Genomic DNA, 5,277 nt, shown 5'->3' with positions numbered 1-5,277 from the left:
GCGAGGCCAGGCGAGGCCTGATCTCATGGGCGCTGGATGCAAAGGTGTCATCCAGGAAACGTGTTCCCGGCACTGGTTCTGAGCAGGCACCGTGGGCCGGTGGATGCTGGGGACGAGTCCTGCGCGGGGCCGCGACAGGGGACAGGAGAGAGCGGCGGGCCGGAACTCATTCCAGGACGTCCGAGGCCAAAGAGCCGAAGCTGGCCTCCCTGGCCGTCTCCGGCAGTCCCCGCACTGGGCCCCGGATGCCTTCGCAGGTGGGCACAGCTGGTTTCTGGGCCAAGGAGCCTCGGGAGCTTGAGGATGGCGTTGCGCCCGGGCCCCAGGAGCTGCCTTTGCCCGGCCCAATGCCTGGCCCCGAGGCCTCCCACTTGCCCTTTGGACGGTTCTGCTTCCAAAAGGCCGCTGGACCTGGGAAGGCCTAGCCTGCTCCAGCATCTTTGCCGTGGGTAGCGTGGCCAGAGATGCCCACCATGGAGCAGATGTTGGAGCTGCTGTCGCTGGAGTAATTCCTGAGCATCCTGCCCCCAGGAGATCCAGAGCAGAGTGAAGATACTGCATCCGGAGAGCAGCGAGAAGAGGTGAAGGTTCTTCAGAGAGAACTTGGGAAACTGAGGTAACGGGACAAGAGAGTGGTGGTTTGGTGGTTGGGTTTTGCTGTTGTTGTTTGATTGACCCTGAGGACTGGGGCATCATATTGACCTAGCTCCCCATTCAGATTTTGTTGATTGCCCTGAGTAGACCCTACATGGACAAGAAGCCTTTTTGTAGTTTAATCAGGAACGTTGATCCTCCAGATTTTCTCTAAGTGGACAGAGTGAGCAGTGTGTGTGTGTGTGTGTGTGTGTGTGTAGGTCCCGCTCCCAGCACATCTTCTTCTGACAGCTGTTCTGATTTCACATCCCTCTCCTCTTCCCACTTTTCTATTAGATAAGCTAATTTAGGTGGCCCTGAGGCAGTGACCTCAAAGCCTCAGTGCCAAACTTTTTCACGATTAACTGAGACCCAGCTCTGCAGAAGAAACCAAATTGTTGACCCTGATATAACAACTAAGAGTTACTAAGCAATGTGTGCCAGGAATGTGATCAAAATTTACATGCTGCTTTCCCTTTAACCTTCACAATAACCATAGAAAAGTATAGTATCACAGTCATCTTACCAATGGGAAAACGGAGGTCCAAAGAGAAATGACTTGCCTAAAATCATATCGCTAGTATAAAGCAGGGCCAGGATTTGAACCCCTGCCATCTAACTCCAGAGCTCACACTGACCATTGACAATTGCAGTCACCTGCCTTCCTCTTCCTCCTACTCTTCTCTAGACCCTGCATAGTGTTCTACTAGACTCCGGAGTTTCAAAACAGTGATTCAGACAGTTCCTGCCAGTTTACTAGTTGTTCTGGTGGAGGAACTGTTTCCTGGAGCTTGCCACAATCTCCTGTTGCTATAGCCTTTTGTGGATGCTCTTTATCAAGCTGAGGAAGTTCCCCTCTAGTCCTAGTCTGCTGAGAGTTTTAATCATGCCTGTGCATTGAATTTTGTCAAATGACTTTTTTCTGCATCAATTGATGTGATCATGTGGTTTTCCTTCTTTATCCTGTAAGGGAGTGGACTACATTGATTGATTTTTAAATGTTGAACTAGCTTTGCATACCTAGAATAAATCCCATTTGATCATGGCATGTAAGTCTTTTCATACATTGTTGGATTTGATGTGTCAGTATTTCGTTGAGGATTAGCATTAATTCTTTACATGTTTGGTGGAATTCTCCAGTGAAAGCAGATGAGCCTAGATATTTCTAATTTGAGAGCTTTTAAATTACAGATTCAATGTCTTTATTGGTTTTAGGCCTGTTCATATTATTTCATCTTGCTTGACTTTGATAGTCTGTGGTTTGTGAGAATTTGGTCTATTCTCAGTTGTCAAATTTATAATTATAAAGTTGTTCATAATATTCCGGAATTATCCTTTTTAATGGCTGCTGGAATATAGCAATGCACCCTGTTTCATTTCAGATTTTATCTTTTTAAGTCCTGTTAGAATTTATTTATTTTATTGACTATTTTCAAAGTACCAGCTTTTTGTTTCATTGATTTTCCCTCTTGTTTGTCTATTTTCAATATGATTGATTTCTCTTATCTTTATTATTTCCTTTCTTCTGCTCCTCTCTTTCTAATTTATTGCAATAGGAACATAGATTATTGAGTTGAGACCTTTCCTCTTTTCTAATGTAACCATTGAATGGTACATTTCTCGTGTTTGCACTGGTTTAGCTTTTTCCTATATATTTTGATATGTTGCATTTTCATTTTCCTTCAGTTTTATGTAGTTTTTATTTCCTTCGAATCTTCCTCTTTAATTCATGTATTGTTTAGAAGTATATTACTTAACTTCCAAGTATTTGGAAGTTTTCCTCTTGTCTCTCTGTTACTGATTTCTAGTTTGATTCCATGAGGAGTCCAGTACCTGGCTTAAATCCTGTTTGATTTTCCAAGCCCAACCGTAGGCAATTACAAAGGCTTTTACCAGACAGGTCTCACAGGGAAAGCTGCCCTCCCCACAGAGACTTGGTACACAAAATGCCTTGCAGTCTTTGAAAGGAGTTGCCATCAAGGACTCAGGTCTTACCCACAGCTGCATTCTTAAATGGAAGCCTTCTAAGGCACCTCTGCTAAGACCTCATCAGAAGGAGGAGGAGAAGACCTTGAAGGCACTTTCTCCACTGTGACTCAGTACTCAGTACTTTTCCACTCCTAACTCCCCCTCCCCTGCCCCCACCTCCCATACTCTGGGTTCAAAGAACTGTAGAAGGCTTTTGTTCTGGGCTCCCTCAGCAGTGAGAATGACCCTCACCTCTGGGCTGATCCCTGTGACCCTCACCCTGTGGCACCATTCCTTGGAGGAAAATGGAGCAGGAGGGCACCAGCACTTTTATTCCAGGCTAACTTCTTGCTTATACCATCACAATAAATTATTAAAGCCTGCACTGTTCTTTCCAGTTTGGCCTCGACTGTTCCAATCAGCCCCCTTTGGTACCTGGCAGCTCAGCTCACCTCTCTCTTAGCTTAACTCTCGACAAAATTGGTGCAGGGAGCAAGGTAGTTACTTAAGCACAGTGCCATTCTGGAAAAGCAGAAAGCCTGAAGATCCCATGGGGCACTTTGGAGAAGTGCTAGCAGAGTCTGTGGAGCATCCTGGAGGGATGCTAGGGGATCATTTGCAAGATTTTGGGGGTCCTACAGGTCCCTTCCCCAATGGGGTGCTATTGGAGTGTGTGGGGGCACTCTCAAGGGGTGATAGTGGGTCTAACGTGCATTTCTCTAGCCATGTCAATGGTTCTCAGGAAATGCTAGCAAAACCTATGGCACATTCTTGGGGGATGCTAGCAGATTATTTAATAAGCTTGGGGGTTCTGAGTGGGCCATTGGCCCTTCTCTTTAGCCCCTGACTCCCGGGCTGAGCTGGCCAGGTGGGTCAGATTAGAGACCCAGTGGAGGCAACAGAGGGGTTAGAAGAAAGCCAGGGGAGCAATTCCCTAGCCCACAGCTTAAGGTCCTCTGACAATGGGACCAGAGATGGGGGAGGGCATGCACACTCGTATCCATGAACTGAGTAACTTCAAGCAGGTCCCTGGAACTGATAGGTACCCTGCAGTGCAGAAGTTTTTTTTGTTTGTTTGTTTTTAAAGATTTATTTATTTATTTATTTTTCTCCCCACCGCCCCCCCCCCCCCCGGCCCTGGTTGTCTGTTCTCTGTGTCTATTTGCTGCGTCGTCTTCTTTGTCCGCTTCTGTTGTTGTCAGCGGCACGGGAATCTGTGTCTCTTTTTGTTGCGTCATCTTGTTGTGTCAGCTCTCCGTGTGTGCGGTGCCATTCCTGGGCAGGCTGCACTTTCTTTCACGCTGGGCGGCTCTCCTTATGGGGGGCACTCCTTGCGCGTGGGGCTCCCCTACGTGGCACGGCACTCCTTGCGCGCATCAGCACTGCACATGGGCCAGCTCCACACGGGTCAAGGAGGCCCGGGATTTGAACCGCGGACTTCCCTTGTGGTAGACGGACGCCCTAACCACTGGGCCAAGTCCGCTTCCCCAGAAGTTTTTTTAAACTTAATGGGTAGGGAGAAGTATAGAGCCCTTTGGGATGGCTTTCCCCAGTGGCCCTAAAGAGAACTTTAGAGATTTAGTTCCCCTCCATAATAATGGAGGTAACCTAGTTAAAGTTAGTTAGGGAGAGTATTGCCTTGAAGGGGGCAAGTTATGCCTCTTCTCCCCACTTCAGAGTGTCCTGACAGCAGCCACCTCCAAGACAGCAACAGCTGTGGCTACATTAGAGGCAGTGGCAGGACTGCCCCCAAGTTGTCCTGCAGTGAAGAGGACCACACTACACTCAGTAGAACAGTGGCCACAACACTGGTGACTGTATGATAGGGGTGGCCCTGTCTGGGTGTTTTCAGGAGGCCAGAGGGCCAGGCAGGCCATGCTCTACACACTTGAGCTGTATGGTGGGACTGTGGCACAGTCCCTTGCGTTTGCACCCTCCACCCTCCCTGCTGCTGGCGCTTCCTATCTCCAATATTAAAAAGTGGAAAGAATGGAGCAGGTGTAGCTCAGTGGTTGAGCATGTGCTTCACATGTACAAGGTCCCAGGTTCAAGTCCTGGTACCGGGGCCTCTATCCTGCAGCCACAGCCTTGGGAACAGCCCTATCTCCTCCAGGCATGCCAACACCCCACCAGAACCCCCCCCCCGTCCTATATTGCCCTGGGGGTCCTAGCAGGTGAGCAGCTGCTTTGCCCTGTCCCTCCCCTTATTCCCCAACGAATGGGTGGCCCTTCTGGGATTGGCACCATGGCGCGCCCTGTGGCTGACACAGGTGCGTTCCTTCTGCTCCACCCTAGGAGCCTTGGGATGGGTGGGAAGGCCCTATCAGCTCTTTTTACCCAGTCCTGTCCACTGGACCAGAGGCCTTATGCCAAGATTAAAGTTCAATAGGGAGATGGAAAACTTGCATTTTTTTTTGTCTCTTAGATATCAGCCTGCTGGTGATTGTGATTCCTGCGAGCCCAGGCCCCAAGATGAAGGAAAAACAGATAATCTTTGGTTTTGGATATGAGGTCACAACTACCAGGACCCTTACACACGTCTGCCTATGGGTGGGCCCCTGCAGGCTCCTTCAAACCTCCTTTGTGTGGCCCCACTACTGAATGTATGATTAGTACTGCTGTATTGTCTATGTGCTCCCATGTTAGCCTTTGCCCCCAATCCTTGAGGGGAATTGC

General features: G+C 48.7%; 1 non-coding gene across 1 annotated transcript; it reads left to right on the top strand.

Moving 5' to 3' along the window:
• Nucleotides 1–4,595: 4,595 nt before the first annotated feature.
• TRNAV-CAC (transfer RNA valine (anticodon CAC)) lies at nt 4,596–4,667 on the top strand. The gene has a single exon. It is a non-coding gene; the product is annotated as a tRNA-Val (tRNA).
• Nucleotides 4,668–5,277: the final 610 nt, after the last annotated feature.

The sequence above is a fragment of the Dasypus novemcinctus genome, chromosome X (genome assembly GCF_030445035.2).
Source record: "Dasypus novemcinctus isolate mDasNov1 chromosome X, mDasNov1.1.hap2, whole genome shotgun sequence".
Classification (NCBI taxonomy): domain Eukaryota; kingdom Metazoa; phylum Chordata; class Mammalia; order Cingulata; family Dasypodidae; genus Dasypus; species Dasypus novemcinctus.
This window is presented reverse-complemented; position numbering and strand designations above follow the sequence as displayed.